The 16,158-nt window shown below is 45.3% G+C and overlaps 1 protein-coding gene across 4 annotated transcripts in view; it reads right to left on the reverse strand.

Annotated features, from left to right (window-relative positions):
• VIT (vitrin) overlaps positions 1-16,158 on the reverse strand; it is a 103,102-nt gene that overhangs the window by 86,668 nt on the left and 276 nt on the right. The gene's annotated exons all lie outside the window — the stretch shown is intronic.

The raw sequence follows: 16,158 nt of genomic DNA on the forward strand, positions 1-16,158 counted from the left end.
AGTGTGTAAACCTGGTGATTCACAGACCTGTACCCCTGGGGATAAAAATATATGTTTATCAAAAATTAAAAATTAAAAATAAATAAATAAATAAAATAAAAAAAATATTTTTTAAAGGTTATTTATTTATTTATTTGACAGACAGAGATCACAAGTAGGCAGAGAGGCAGGCAGAGAGAGAGGGGGAGGCAGGCTCCCTGTTGAGCAGAGAGCCTGATGCTGGGCTTGATCCCAGAACCCTGGGATCATGACCTGAGCCGAAAGCAGAGGCTTTAACCCACTGAGCCACCCAGGCGCCCTGCAACTGAGTTTTTTGTGTTGATTTTGTATCCTACTACTTGACTGAATTAATTTATTTATTCTAACAACTTTTTTTCCCCCATTTGAACAGTTTTATTGTGGAATCTTCAGGATTTTCTACATATAAGGTCATATCATCTGCAAACAGAGATAATTTTACTTCCTCCTTCTATTTTGGATGTCTTTTATTTACCTCTCTTGCCTAATTCCTCTGGCTAGAACTTCCAGTGCTCTATTGAATAGCAGTGGAGAGAACTGGTAGGCATCCTTGCCTTGCTTCTGATCTTAAAGGAGAAGCTTTCTGTCTTTCACTTTTGAGCCTGAGGTTTGCTGTGAGATTTCATATACGGTTTTTATTATGTTCAAGTTGTTTCCTTCTATTCCTAGTTTGTTGAGTGTTTTTATCATGGAAGGATGTTACATTTTGCCAAATGCTTTTTCTGTATCAGGTGAGATGATCATGTGTTTGTTTTTTCCCCTTCATTCTATTAGCACAGTGTATTACATTCATCGATTTTTGTGTATGTTCAAACATTGTGGCACTGCAGGAATAAATCCCATTTGGTCATGTTGTATAATTATTTTAATATGCTGCTGAATTCAATTTGCTAGTATTTTACAGAAGATTTTTACATCAATATTTATAAGAGATATTGTATTGATAGGGGACACTATAGTTTTCTTGTAGTGCCTTTGTCTGATTTGGTATCTTGGGTAATGCTGCCCTCATAGGATGACTTAAGGAGTAGTCCCTTATCTGCATTTGGGTGGAAATGTTTGAGAAGGTTTGGTGTTAGTTCTTCTTTAAGTGTTCAGTGGAATTCACTAGAGAAACCATCAGACCCAGGGCTTTTTATTGTCAGATTTTTGATTACTGATTCAATCTCCTTACTCGTTACGGGTCTATTCAGAGTTTGCATTTCTTCAGTCTTGGTAAGCTTTGTGTTTCTAGAATTTGTCCACTTCAGCTAGATTATCTAATTTGTTGGCATACAATTGTCCATAGTACTCTCCTATAATTTTTTTATTTTAATAACCATGCAGTGATTGCTTTAGAGAATGAAAATTGGGTAAGTAGTGATCAAAGACAGAAGTGAGTCTGATGGTTTTGTTCTATTTCAATCTTACTCTGTGCACATATGTTAATAAGTCAGAATTAATAGAATAACTTTTTTTGAAGATTGAACATTGATAATGTTGATATAAAATAAGAAGCTACAATAATCTCCTAGCCTACTCCTTGCTGTCTGCTCTCTGGGTACCAGGTCACCCTTCCCTCCCGCTGGGAGGACTAGCTTCCTAAAGCATGGGTTAGATTGTCCATTCACCGTCTCAGACTCCTTCTTCACAGTCCACTCATCCTATTCAGAACAGAGCCTGAATTCCTTGGTGAGCCATTACAGACTCTTCCTGAAATGGCTCCACTTCCATCTCAAACCATCACACTGCAATTCTTTCCTGTAATCCTCTCCTTGGACCCACAGCACACCTGGGGTCCGAGAAGGGTCTTTGTCTACATGCAGCACCTCCGTGTCTTGTCCCGGACCCTTACTATTGCCCTTTCTGGAATACCTTCCCACTCCTCATCTGCTTCTCACAAGCCTATCCAGCCTATCCGAGATTCAGCTCATGAGCCACCTCTTCCTTATAAATCTCTGCCATCTCCTAAATTCAAAATTCATCTTCATTCATGAATCCATTTCATCACTCAAAAAAAGTTGTGTGTCTGCTCTGTGCTGGGCAGAGAGGATCCCAGGGCAGGTCCACTCACCAAGTTGCCTGGAGGCTTCTAGAAGGAGTCTGAGGCACCTTCATCATAACTAACACTGACGGAGCTCATACTAAATGTCAGGGATATTCATTTGATCTTTACAATAACCCGATGGGATGGGGATTCCTTCCTGCCTTAATTTTAGAGGTGGAAATGTAGAGGTTTGCAGAGGGGGGGTACTTGGCCTCAGGTCCCACGGCTGGGAAGAAGGGGAACTGGACTTCAAATTGGGCTTCCTGAGCCCAGAGCCTTGCCTTTATAGTTCACCATTTGCTACAGCTGTTGCATAATAACCAAGGGCACTTCCCTCATCTGTTCTGATGTCATTGGTCTGGGTTGGTATTGATATTGTTTTAAAGCTCCCCAGGTGTCTCCCCTGTGCAGCCAGAGTTGAAGATTTTTGTTGAAAAGCAAACAGAGGTTGGGCAAATAGCCGTGAGGCGTGGGCGTCGGAAGGGCCTTGAATTAGTTGAACTGGCAGGTTGGAACACAACGAGTGGTGAGGGCAGGCCACGACCCAGGGGACGGAGCAGCTTCAGAAACTGGGAGCTGCTCCGAGAGGTCAGGAGACGAATCAGCCTGTTGAGAGGAAAGAAGGGGCCATGTTGGCCTTGAATGTCACGCCTAAAGAATGTGCAATTGATCCTTTAGGCAATAGGGAGACATGGAAGACTTAAAAGTTATTTTTACATTCATCATTTTTAATAAGCCCCCGAGAGGTTTACTTGAGCCCCTCATTTGCAGAAAATCGGCCCTAGTGGGCGTGTAAGATTTATGCAATGCTGATGTTTGTCTGATCTATGACTCTACAAGGGGGAGCACCTAACAATATTCTTTGTCCACAAGGCAGAAAGAGCCAGTGTCCATCTGGAAACATTTAATAGTTATGAGAGGCTTGGGCTGTATTTCCAAAATGCCAAAAATCCCCTGAGGACTGACATCTCTGAACGGGGAGAGGCCACATCTGCAACCTTACTTTGCCATCTCTGCCTGATGTAAAGCCTCGGCCGCTTGTCAGTGAATGTGGGTTGATCTAGCGAGATCCTAGGAGGGGCCTTTACCATGTGGAGGTGGCCTCCATCTGTATACAAACCTTCACACAGATCGTATTCCTCTGGGCTGGGCCTGAAACACTGCATTTGCTGTTGCCATGACACCAGCAGCCACTACTACAATCCCCCAGGATTTTGTGGAGAGGGAGAAAGAGAAAGGGAGGGAGCCAGAAAGTGTGGTGGTTTTTCTTTCTTTCCTTATTTTCCTTCTCTTTCCAATTCCTTCCTTCTTTTATCTTTTTGGTTGAAGATTTGTTTATTTATTTTAGAGAGGGTGGGAGGGGCACAGGGAAGAGAGAGAATCTTAAGCAGGCTCCACGCCCAGCGCAGAGCACAAGGCAGGGCTCCATCTCATGACCCTGAGATCACCCACAACCCCAGCCAAAATCAAGAGTCAGACGCTTAACCGGCTGAGCCTTCTTTTACCTTAAAGAAACACCAAGAGAAAAGTGCAAGCGGAATAGTGAGGGAGGCAGGGGCGATTTTGCCTTTTCTCCGTGATGGTTCTGAAGAATGTACTAGGCTGCTTGAAGATATGCTCCCCATCAGACTGTGTGGACCGGATGCCGTTGGCTACCTAAGAAGAGCGGCTGCGTCCCCACTTCCTCTTACCCAACACAGCCCCAATTTGATAAAAAGAATAAATACACACAGATGATTCAGAGGAAGCTGCTCCATCCCAGTTCCTGGGGTGGCTCCTGGTTCCAAGTCTAAGCCAAGGTTTATTTATGTACATTCTCCCCTCTTGCTGGGGATTGCCTCAGAATCTCAGGCTTGAGCCTATCAGCATAGCCTCACTCTCTGCGTGATGGCACCTAGTTCAAAGACGGGCTGTGTCCTGTGTTGTATCAGACAAACAGAATGGAAAGACTTAGTCTTGTATTCTTCAGGGAGAGAGGTTCCCTTCCTTGTTGGTGTGCTGGCAACCATCTTGTGACCATGAGACAAGTCTGTGAGAAGCAAGTCAACACCAAAAGGTGGAAAGCAGCCAATAAGTCACAGAGAAATGGAGCTGGTGCTCTGTCTGTCTTGTGCCTAGAGGCTGGGCCCACCTCTGGACCACCTGACAGGGGAGATAATGTATTTCCCTTTTGGTTGGGCTTGCAGGGAATAAAAAAGTATTCCTGACTGCTTCCTAACTAACAGTACCTGTCTTTTTAAGTGAAGTCTAATAATGCCAGAATCTGTAAGACACTTTCTCAACAATTCTCGCGTCTGAATCACCTAAGAACCTCTTGAGGAAGTAGAATGGACATTATTCTTTCCATAATTCAGAGCAGTGAAGTGACTCGTCTAAGGCTAGATCTCTATTTTAGTCTTGAGCTCTTGTTACGACATCAAACCTCTCACATAGCTATTACTGTAAATCCCAAATAGTTCTGTGATTCATTATATACTATTATTCTAAAATAAGAACTCCACCCCTCATTTGTGTAATATTTTGCATGTTTAAATGCCTGGTGACATCTAGGGCTTCAATCTCAAAAGACCCCTGAAATGAAGATCTCAAATATTATAGTCAGATGCAGAAATAACACTCACAGAAATTGTGCGACTCAGCTGGTCTGGCAAAAAAAAATAACCTCGGCCAATCAAGACCTCCCTTGTGATTTTAGCTTCAGGAACCTGAAAGCCTTGGAAATTGTGGGAGCCAACTTGAAGGCCATATGGGCTCCTGAATAAGATACGGAAGGTGAAGGCAGAAAGAGAGAAGAGAAAGCCTGTGGCCCTGGGAGAAGCAGGGGGAGAGGACACTTTGGTTTCTGGCCACTTCCCAGGTTCCATTTCCAGTCTGAAGGAGGTCCAGCTGGACTCCATCTCCTGCGCATGACATAAATGTTTCTGGGTCCTTTTATTCCAGCCAGCTGGAGTTGGTTTCTATTTCCTGAAGCTTTGGTTCAAACCCTTTTCAATTCTGTTGTTTTACTTATCTGTTTCCCTGACATGATTGGTAGGAAAATGAAAACAGTTAAAATGAAAAGGACACCTGGGGCTGCCTGTCCATTGGTAGCACCAAGCAGGGGTCTGAGAGGCTGGGTCCAACTCGGGAGCGAGGCGCCAGGAAGAGGTGTGACAGAGAATTCCATAAGCCGAGAATGAGAATGAGGAACACAACCCGCACACCTGGAATGCTCTGGGAGGCAAACACGGGAGTGGGTGACCTTGAAACTCTGCCGTCAGAATGTCACTGCGGAGTTCCCAGTATGTTGATGACCGTGGTTCACAAGTGATCACAAAATCACAAGTGATTTTGCCCCCTCCCCTGAAGTCTTGGCGACGTTTGAAGACATTTTTGGTTGTCGTAATCCGGATGGGGCCTCTACCTCTAGTGGATAGAAGCCAGGATGCTGCGAAATGTCCTGCAGGGCACAGGGCAGCCCCACCAAAAAGAACTCATTATGCAGCATGACAGGGGAGAAACTGATTTGTGAGAATGTTTTTCCCCCAGTGTATTTCTAAGAACATTATGCTTATGGATGTAAATAACCTAGGAATTCCCAACCTAGGAATTTTCCACCAATATAGGGGATTTTTTTTTTTTTTTATAACTAAGATGTGAATACCTGAGGATCACTTTCTCCAGGACCACGTTTTTTTTTCCCCAGGACCACTTTTGATCACCATGTACAATCAAGTCCAGTCCTAAAGCAGCGATGTTGACTGGTGGGCAGTGGGTGGGTGAGGGAGGTAGTCCCTGTGTTTCATCACTGAGCTGTGCCGAGGCCGTGAGCTTCATCCATCCATGTGGCATGGTTTGACATGTCAGAACACCGAAAAGGGAAAGCCTTTTTTGGTGTGCATATCTCAGACCATCATTTTGTACCTCGTTAAGAACCTGACATATGGTAATGCTTACCACATCCACAGAGCCCGCGACCAATAGTGATTTCTAGCGAGCCTGCAAACAGTAATTACGTCTCTGAAGTGGTAGTTTAGATCTTATATTGCCAGTAGGAAAAAAACACTAGTTTGCAGGCATGCCCCCAAATGAGCTCTAAAGAACTCCTTCCGAGAGTTATTTATCCTCCGTAATGGAAGGGCAGTCAGTCTGGGGGAAGGGTTGAGGACCTCAGTAAAAGACGAGGTGGACCATGACCGTGCCTCTCAGTTACTCTGGAAACCGTGCGCCTTTAAAAGATTCTCATGGAGTTTTGGAAGAGGAGCTCCTCTCATCAGAAGGGTCTTTACCTAATGTGTTTGACACTGTGGAGTCGTCCTGATGCCTCCCACTGGGTTTTCTCCCTCGGTCTTTGAGGTTTGTGGTTGCCAAGGGGCCATCCAGTGTGAGTTTGGAGCTGTGCGTCTGGAACCGTCCAGCTGCGATCCCCAGAGCCTCGACTGGCCCGAACACTCTGTGCTTTTTGGTCAGACTTCAATTCTGAGGCACAGAAAAAACATCTTGGGCTCTCACACAGCTTTCCAGCTGAGGTGGGAAGGGAGAGGAGGGTGTGTCTGTAAGGTCCATAGCATCTTCCCGTTGGCCTCTTGGTAACAAGGGGTTCGTCACAGGTGACAGGGTCCCAGTGGTCCCCATGCGGGGGAGAGGCCAGTGCAGGGCTGTGGGTCAAAGCACATTCTTGAATCCCAGACACCACAGGTTCAGTGGGGGGGGGGGGGGGGGGGGGGGGGGGGGGGCAGTCACTAAGGCTGAGCCATTGAAGGCATGGAGGATTAAGTCCCTGCAGTCGGCGAGAACCAGCAGAAGGAGTCATTTTTGAAGCAGGAGACCCTGCTTCAAAAGGGAGCCATGTAGCATCAGGCTCCAAGGACGCCCTCCGGACCATCCTCAGCGCTGCCAGAGCCTTCCAGCTCTCTTTCCCGTCTCTTCTGACAATTTAGGCCCTGCTGTCCAGTGGCCTGTTACATGAGATGGGATTGTCTCTTTGTTCTTCATGGAAAGACTTAGAAGTGTAGAGTCGCCTCCGATACCAACAGCTTCATTCACTGAACACTTTCCATACGCTTCCCTCGGCACAGGGGCCATCTTGTTTCACTATCATGGTGAGCCTACGGGCTAGCTACAATGATGCCCATTTCTCAGAGCAGGAAATCGAGGTTTAGAGAATTTAGTGAGCTGTCCAAGGGTGGGATGAACAGGGAGCAGCTCCAGAACTCCACCCCAGGCCTCGCATTTAACCCAACTGACTGCCCCATTCTACCACACTCCAGGATGGGTTCACCTTCCTTTTCGCCCTGACACATATTCTGAGGCTTTTTGAAATAACTCTGTTGACAGTAGTTAAGAGGCTCGCTTGGAAATACAGATGTTGTGTGATAGTTGTGTAATACAGTTGTCTTGGCTGTAAGGTCAGGAGATTTTTTGGGGGGTCCTATCTGGGCCTGAACTCGCATATAGCTTTCTCTCTCACACAAATGTTATTCAGGGTAAAGTGATGCTCCAGGCCTATTTTTAAGTTTAACCAGGCATAACACACCCATCTAAATAAACATTGGAGTGTATTGTAATTGACTGTGGAATGAGATGTTAAAATGGGAGGATGCTTTGTCTTAGCTTCAGCTGAGACTACAGGAGAACTACTTCCACGTTCCCGAGTGGTCTCCCTGATGGTTCTCTCATGACTGTGTGTCCCCCGGTTCCCCTCCTGCATCTGGGGAGAGGGATAAGGAGGGAAGACAGCTAAAACAATTCCTGCTGTCCAGTCTCCAGCTTCCCTCTTGGCTCCTCCAACTGTGGTGTGGTCTGGAGGGAGGCAGTCAGCCAGGCATCCTGGCTCTTGGTCACTATCTTTGGAAGTCCAGCTTGGATGCCCAGTAGCCCCATTTGAGATGACTGACTGGTTGTGTCTCTTGGTCTTGGGTGCACAGTGGCCTGGTGTCTGGCTCACGATTTAGACATCTACAGGAGAGTAAAGAGCTTGTGGTAAACCAGCCGCTGTGTGAGCATCAGCCTGGGGTCACTTCAGGTCCTGCCCAAGCCAGGTGCACAGAGGGCTGAGGAGGCCACAGCAGGAAGCACAGGAGAAAGAGTGGTGGGTGTTCAGAGGCTGAGCAAGGAACCCCGTAAACCTCCAGCCAGAGCTATGTAACAGCACCCGGAGTTCCCAACAAATGGGCAGCTTCTCAAAACCCACAGAGGTGCCCCCCATGAACGAGAAACCCCTGTATGTGCCGGCCAAGCCCAAGGAACCCAGGGGGCCAGCTTATGATAATATCTGCTTACAAGGTCCTTCTGTCCCCTTACCTTTCCTCTGTGTACCCACTTCAGCTCTGGACATGAAGATACTGTTGTTAGCGGCCAAGGGGAGGAGGAGGAGAGGCACAGAGCAGAGAAAGAAAGAATCCAGTCCCTCGCCCTTCCCCACAGCAGCAGTTAGGCCCCGGGGGCTGGGTGAAACTGGAAACTGTGACCGCCATTGTTCAGTTTTTAAGCATTACTTAAGGGTTACATTCATATTAATGATGAAACTGATTGTTTTGGGAATGTGATGTGGGCAAGGTCTTTTTAAAAATTCTGAGTGTGGCCTGAAATATTAGGGGACCTACTCAGATTTCATCCAGGGCAGAGGCAAGAGTGGCATGTGAAGTGTGTGAGTGGGAAATGGGGGGCTCCTGGGGGAACTCGAGGAACATCTGGATAGTGCACCCCACGTCGACTTGTCCAAGTACCTCCATATTACCTTTCTTCTTCATGCTGCTCTTCCAGACACTGTGGCCTGTCCAAGCCTGGTGCTACCTCAGGACCTTTGCCTTTGCTCTTTCGTCTGCCTGGATTGTTCTTCCCCTAAGTATCCACATAGGTTGCTCCATGGCTTTGCCGTCGCCTCTCTCTCTCTCTCTCTGTTTAAATGTCCATTCACCAGACACTTATCTAACGATGCCGTGCAAATCATCACTTCATCTCACTGCTCTGTCTGGTCCCCTTAGTCTATAGTCTTAGGTCTTTCACAGCCCATAATACCACCAGAGCTCTCACGTGTATCTGTTTATTGTGTGCTCCTCAGATTGGCACTCTTCTAGGGGAACCGAGCCTATTTTGTTCACTCTCCTTACTGAGCCTGTAGAATTATAATGGCACATGATGGCGGCCCAATAAATACTTGTTGTTCCTGTCATTCAGGGTTATCTCTTCTTCCCCAAATTCCTTTTACCTTTCGGACTATAGATTCACTCACTCTATTATACAAGCAAAGCCAGTCTAGGCAAGCTGACTTGCACCTTTATTTCCAAAGCCTGTTTTCTCTGGGACACAGAGGAAGCCCGAGGACAGAATTCACTTAGCATTGAGATGCCAGTGGCCTGATCTCTTGGAAAATATACATTGGGTTCCCCTGAAGGAATAGTTTCTCTCTCTCTCTCTCTTTTTTCTTTTTGAATCTGAGAAGAAAGAATGCAGAGTCCCTTCTCACTCTAGCCTGAAGGGTGGTTTTTATGATTTTTTACCACATGTCCACACAAAACTTTAGCCTTTCTCTCACTGAAGGAAGGAATTTGAGAAATTTTTACTAGACTGTTGTCAACGTAGAGACCCTTATCAGGGAACATGGTTCTCTGAAGAAGTCTGAGTCATTAGGAAACAAGTTTCCTTCTGTGCCTTGCTGCTAACTTAGCCCTGAAGTGAAGATAAAGGACAATTTGGGGGTACTGGCTACTTCTAGGGCTTGATAATGAGGTCTGCTCCTCAGCCTCCCCCTGGGAGTCAGGTCTGCCCAACACACCTGCCAAGTGTCCTTAAGTCAGGAGCTCATCTAAGAATGATGGAAATAAAACACCTTCACTTCCCTCCTTCAGGATTACTCTTGTGTCTCTACTTGCAAGAGGGAATAGTTTCTTTGGAAATTACTTGGCTTGAAAGTGATGTTTTCAAGGATGGCAAAGATTAATTTGGTGTGGTGACAGAAAAACCAGGAGCACGTGTACTCGTTGCCTGGTAGGTTAGGAACGTGAGCTTTGGAAAGAGAGACTGCTTGGGTTTAAGGTTGAGCTCTGTCACTTACTGGCTGTGTGACCTTGGACAACTTACTCAACTTCTCAGTGTCTCAGGAGTCAGTCTGGTTACTGAGTGGTTACAACCTACCTCACAGGGTTGTTGTTAGGATTAAATAAGTGACTTCATGAAGAGGGCTTAACCCAGTGTCTGTATGGATGTTGGCAAATATGATTTTTTATTGTTCGGTGGTGGTGAGTCATGAGTACCATCATTGTTGTCATCATTTTTGTTTCCACCCACTTGCAAATAGGGCCTGTGTAGACTCTAGTTGAATGAACTCTATGGAGTCAAGGCAACCAATTAAGTCTCTCTCAACAAGGCACTGCCCAGGGTAATTGTGGCTTAATTCTGGGACTTGTTGGTGAAGGAACCACTTGGGTTTGTGATTGCCATTGACCTCAATTCTTCTAGGGCCCCAAAATGGAGCGATTCTACACCTGTGTTCCCTCCTTCTCTCTCGGAGATTTATAGGATCTTTAGCCCATTCTCATGAAAATCTTCTAGATGACTATAGGACAACTGAACCAATCAAGTGGCTGAGGAATGATAGCTAGCATTTTTAAAAAGAATTGGAAAGCACGTAGTGAAAGAATAGGAAGCAGAAATGAGCCTGTGCCTTTTTAAAAATTGTAACACCAGGGGTGCCTGGATGGCTCAGTGGGTTAAAGCCTCTGTCTTCAGCTCAGGTCATGATGGGATAGAAATCGGGCTCTCTCCTTAGCAGGAAGCCTGCTTTTCATCCTCTCTCTCTCTCTCTGCCTGCCTCTCTGCCTACTTGTGATCTCTGTCTGTCAAATAAATAAATAAATAAAATCTTAATAAATAAATAAATAAATAAAATTGTAACCCCAAAATAAAACACAAACACAAAAGTAATTCCTAAACTGAATGTAAACCAAACTACTGTTCCTTTTGTTTCAAGACCCGTGGCTTGTAGATTTAACTCAGAAGAGGACTTTGGCGTCCCATGATCTCAGCTCACCTTTCTCCCTCAGGATATTAGCGCTGGAATGTGGCAATGGATTTCAGCCGAGCCACAACACCTGCTGCCCGGTGCAGGCTGCCACACGATGTGTAGCTCTTACAGGTCTCAGCTTGGAGCGTCACCTGGTGCCTGCTTTGTGCTGTCCCAAGGCAGCCCCAAGCACTTCAGATACACGTCTCTAAGGAGATTTCTTTAAGATTTGCATTCTGTTGAAGTGGAAAAGTTTTCCACTTGATTAAAAACAAATTCTAAACCCCGTATCCACAACTGTTTGTGTAACAGGTGAGGTAACCACAGAAAAATGCAATGAACAAGACCAAAATAGTCTTTGCTCCATTGTGAAGGTGGGGCTCTGGGAATCTCCTTGGATTTTGGTCCTTCACCTCCTGGTCTGCAAACAGGAACTCACCTAGGTGATCTTAGACTGATTTAAATGTCTGTGTGTGTGTGTGTGTGTGTTCGAATTAATTTAATTTAATTTTTTAAAAAAGATTTTATTTATTTATTTGACAGACAGAGATCACAAGTAGGCAGAGAGGCAGGCAGAGAGAGAGGAGGAAGCAGGCTCTCCGCTGAGCAGAGAGCCCGATGTGGGGCTCAATCCCAGGACCCTGAGATCATGACCTGAGCCAAAGGCAGAGGCTTTAACCCACTGAGCCACCCAGGCGCCCCTAATTTAATTTAATTTAACTTTTATGCTTCAGTTCCAAAAGTTGTTTGGTTCTTTTTTATGCTGTTTGTGTCTGTTGAACTTATTTTGTTCTTGTGTTGTTTTCCTGAATCATTAAATTCCTTAGCGCTGTACTCACTTGTGAATTCTCTGTCAGGTTGCTCATGTCTCTCCATTTCTTAGGGTCAGTTACTAGTGGTTTCCTGTGTTCCTTTGGTGACATCTTTTCTTGGTTCTTCATGACGCTCATAGCTTTGTGAAGGTGTCCAGTTACCTCTTCTAGACTTTATGGCCTGACTTCAGTGACAGAAGATTGCTTCGGTCAGGTGACCTCACTGGTGGGTCGAGGCATGCCAGAGCAGACTGTGACCCTTGGTCTAGTGGGACTTGCAGAGGCTCCAGGTCCAGGAAGGTGTGCTGGGGTCCCCAACATTGGCAACTGGGTAGTCCTGGGTGAGCACATTGGGGGTATCTGCAAGGGCTGTTTGTGTCTTAGTGATGCCTCAGCATCCCGAGGCTGGAGACCAGGGCAGGCGGTGGTGAGGGCCAGAGCTGGCGGTGTGCATTCAGGGGCTGCAGGGATCAACAGCAGGGGACTGGGTAGGCCGCAGGGGCCAGGTACAGACTGACCTCAGGGCAAGGGCCAGGCCCCACTGCTGAGCACTAGCAGGTGTCGCCCCTGACTGTCCTCATGCACTCCCATGGTCGCAGGGTCTTGCCACATAGCCTGTGCCACCAGCAGTCGAGGCTGGTGATGGGAGCTGGACCAGTGGGGTACAGGTCCGCCACTGTCGAGACTGGTTGCCAGGGAGCCCAGGGATGCAGGCAAGTGACCGGAGTTAGGGCTGGATCTGGGCTGACAGCTGGCGTTGGCGTGCACTCCTGCAACTTCATTAAAAATGAGTAACCAGCACTATATCCAATGGCTACTGCTGATGCCACGCCTAAATGTGTCCTGCTCTACTGCTCCTTTCTTTACCTCTTCTCTGCACTCGCAGAAGCTGCTCATTGCCACACGCATAAGGACCTGTCATACCGGTAAAAGGTAGCAGGTTCCCCGGGCAATTCTCTAGCTCACTCTCTGCATGCTCAGAGGGCCAGGATTTCCGCCACCTCTTGCAAACCACAGAGGGACCCATTCTTAGGCATTCTGTTGCTTATCATTTGCTGATTGATGAATTAGCTCACATCCTCTGGATGATGAAATGGCAACACATTTCTAATAATTACATTAATATCAGATAATTTCTCAAATCTGTTTGCTTCCCACAGGCACAGAGTTAATGTTTAAAAGTTTGAAGGATATTAAGATTGCTTTGTTTCACAGCCGATCAGATTTCTTCCTTCCAGACACATATAATAAAGAAAACATTTCTAACGTTTGGGTGCTGACATTGTACCAAGCACCAATGGGAGTTTTTTGCCACAACCCTATGAGGTAGGCACTGATAACAGACACCTTTTACAGGTGAGAAAACTGAAGCCCGAGAAAGTTTAGTAACTTGCCGAAGTTAACACATTTAAGAAGGTGTGGATCTGGGGTGCCTGGGTGGCTCAGTGGGTTAAGCCTCTGCCTTCAGCTAAGGTCATGATCCCAGGGTCCTGGGGTTGAGCCCTGTATCAGGCTATCTGCTGCTTTCCCCTCTCTCTCTGCCTGCCTGCTTCTCTGCCTATAAATATCTCTCTGTCAGATAAATAAATAAAATCTTTAACAAAAAGCGAGGGGGGGGGGCGGATCCTTCTGTTGGACTCCCAGCGTATCTATACAGTGCAAGGCCTTGGCCTTGGCCTTGGATGGAAGGCCTTAAGTTCAGGTATTTGATATTATCTCCACATGAGTGTTCACAGATAATCATAGAAATGCACCAGAAAACTGAAAGAAGTCTGTTATAAAATGTAGACCACACTGTCCTTAGTAACATATATAGGTAACATATATAGTAATATATATATAATAATACAGTAATATGATATATAACATGTATATACATATCTATACCATTGTGTTACATTTATATAATATGCAGTTATGCTACATTTCATTTATTTAAAATTTTTTTAAAAGATTTTATTTACTTATTTGATAGAGATCACAAGTGGGCAGAGAAGCAGGCAGAGAGAGAAGGGGAAGCAGGCTCCCCGCTGAGCAGAGAGCCCCAGGGCTCGATCCCAGGACCCTGGGACCATGACCCAAGCCAAAGGCAGAGGCTTTAACCCACTGAGCCACCCAGGCGCCCCAACATTTCATTTTCATATATATCAAAAAGTTATTAGGTAAATATAAATATTTTAAATATACCACAGGGTTTGGAGCCTCTTTACTTTGTAATGTACAGAGGCCTGCCACTTCTTGATATTGGAGAGGTCCCAGGGCACGGGACCATAGCGTTAGGAGGGAAACTTAGAGACTACCTTGGCCAACTTCCTCGTTTCCCATGTGAGGAAACGGGGACACAGAGATGTGGAGTATCTTCCCCAAGGTCACAGAGCTGGAATACCCTTCTATTGAGAGAGCACGTGCTGCCCGCACTCCCTGGCTTCTGCTTCCAAGGAAGTAAGGAGGTAAGCTACGCATGTAGCCACAGGTAACATCCCGGAGGCCACGACACATTTATTTTGAGACCAGTGACTCCTTTCAGTGTAATCTGGTTTTGAATAAGGGGCCGGGGCCAGATAACATGTCTATAGAACTTGACACGTTTCAAAACCCTATTGGAGCTGGGAATCAACATTGAACCTCGTGACCACCATGGGAGGGGTGCAGGCAGGCATTGCGATTTCTCCTTTTCGGATGGGGAAGCAAGTCAGGCAATGTTGCACCCCTTTCCCAGGGTGACCCAGCCAGGCAGTAAGAACCAGCACTGTACTATAGGACCGCAAGCTCGCAGTGCGCTACCCCTACAGCTTTCCTGCATGCCTGTACGTCCGGCAGGAACCACAGGCGAGAACAGCACAAGAATTTCTGTTTTCCCGATGCTGTTCATAAACCATTTCAAACCCAGGGCCTTTTTTTTTTTTTTTTTTTTTTTCCTGAAAGAAACTATCTTCCTGTAATCAGGAACTTGGCCAAAGAGATAACTAGATCTTCTAAATGATATCCCTGGAGATAGCGCCATTTAAGATAGATCCTAAGCATTTCCAATGTACTTTAGGTGTTTCCTTTCCAGGGTGAGGTGTAAGATATATTTAAATCAAGCTTAGTCTGGGAAACCGGCACATTGCAATTAAAAATGCAGCCCTTTAGTCTCTCAATTCTCTATCTAAAGCCCTTTTACAAAAGAGGGTATTTTAATTCAATAAATAAAAGACAGACGCGTCCAGCTTTCCTACCGGAGGAGGCGTAGCCACCACTCTCAGCTAACACAAATAAGAGAGAAAATACACAAACAAATAGTGTTTGATCTTGCTTCGCTGCAGGCTGTTTTCATCTTTCAAGAGACGGAGGGAAAAACAACCTCAGAACTTTACCACCAAAACTTCCAAATTTATTGCCATGCAACGTAATGGCAAAATGCTATTTTCTTAGCGCTCACATTTTTTGAATAACCTCCACGGCCAAGAATGCCTGGTTTTATTTTTACAATAAGCCCAAAGAAAATCTGGAATTCTGCTCTCGATCTGAGGATGGCAAAGATGCCTGGGTTTTTCGGAACAAACCATTGAGTCTAACTATTCAATCTTATCCTCTCTGTTTAACCTGGGCTTGAGGCATGTATTTCATGTTTATGCTGGTTTGACACCAATCATGCTTAAAAGAGATTTTGTACTCTGTTTCCCTGGGCAAAGTCGAGCTACAATAGTAGACTTAACAATACCAGCCCTTTCTCGGGCTTATCGGTTAAAGAAGCATTCAGCCTAAGAAAACACTTCCAGTATAAACAAGATACAGAATTGTATAACTAGCCACATTCCACCCAGATCTGAGTAGAGAGAAGTTCAGATCCACACTAAAATCATTTCTCTTCACTTAGCATCAATGTGTCCATTTCTCATACTGCTTTTCATATATTGTTAGAAGCAATTTGTTACATTGTTATCATATTCCATAGAGGAAGCAAGGTACAAAAAAGGACAGTGTGATAAAGAGACTCATGTCATACTTTCTAACTTGTTTTAACCGTAATAACATTGGTTTAAAAATACAGTGAAAGATCTTGTTCTAATCTTATCACACCACAATTCATTTATAGTTGACTTAATATATATAATTAATATTATATATAATAATATATAATATGATCTATATATATATAATATGATCTATAGTTAATCATAATATTAGTCGTTTACAAGGATGTCAACTCCCCCCACCCCCTCCCAATTCTCCTGAGACTAAAATTTGTACAGAATGATTACTTGGTCAAGGTATGTATTGCCGTTTCTTCATGACAAATACATTTTAAGGTTTTATAATAAGGAATGGAAAGCAAA

The sequence above is a fragment of the Mustela nigripes genome, chromosome 7 (assembly GCF_022355385.1).
Source record: "Mustela nigripes isolate SB6536 chromosome 7, MUSNIG.SB6536, whole genome shotgun sequence".
In the NCBI taxonomy this organism is placed as follows: Eukaryota; Metazoa; Chordata; class Mammalia; order Carnivora; family Mustelidae; genus Mustela; species Mustela nigripes.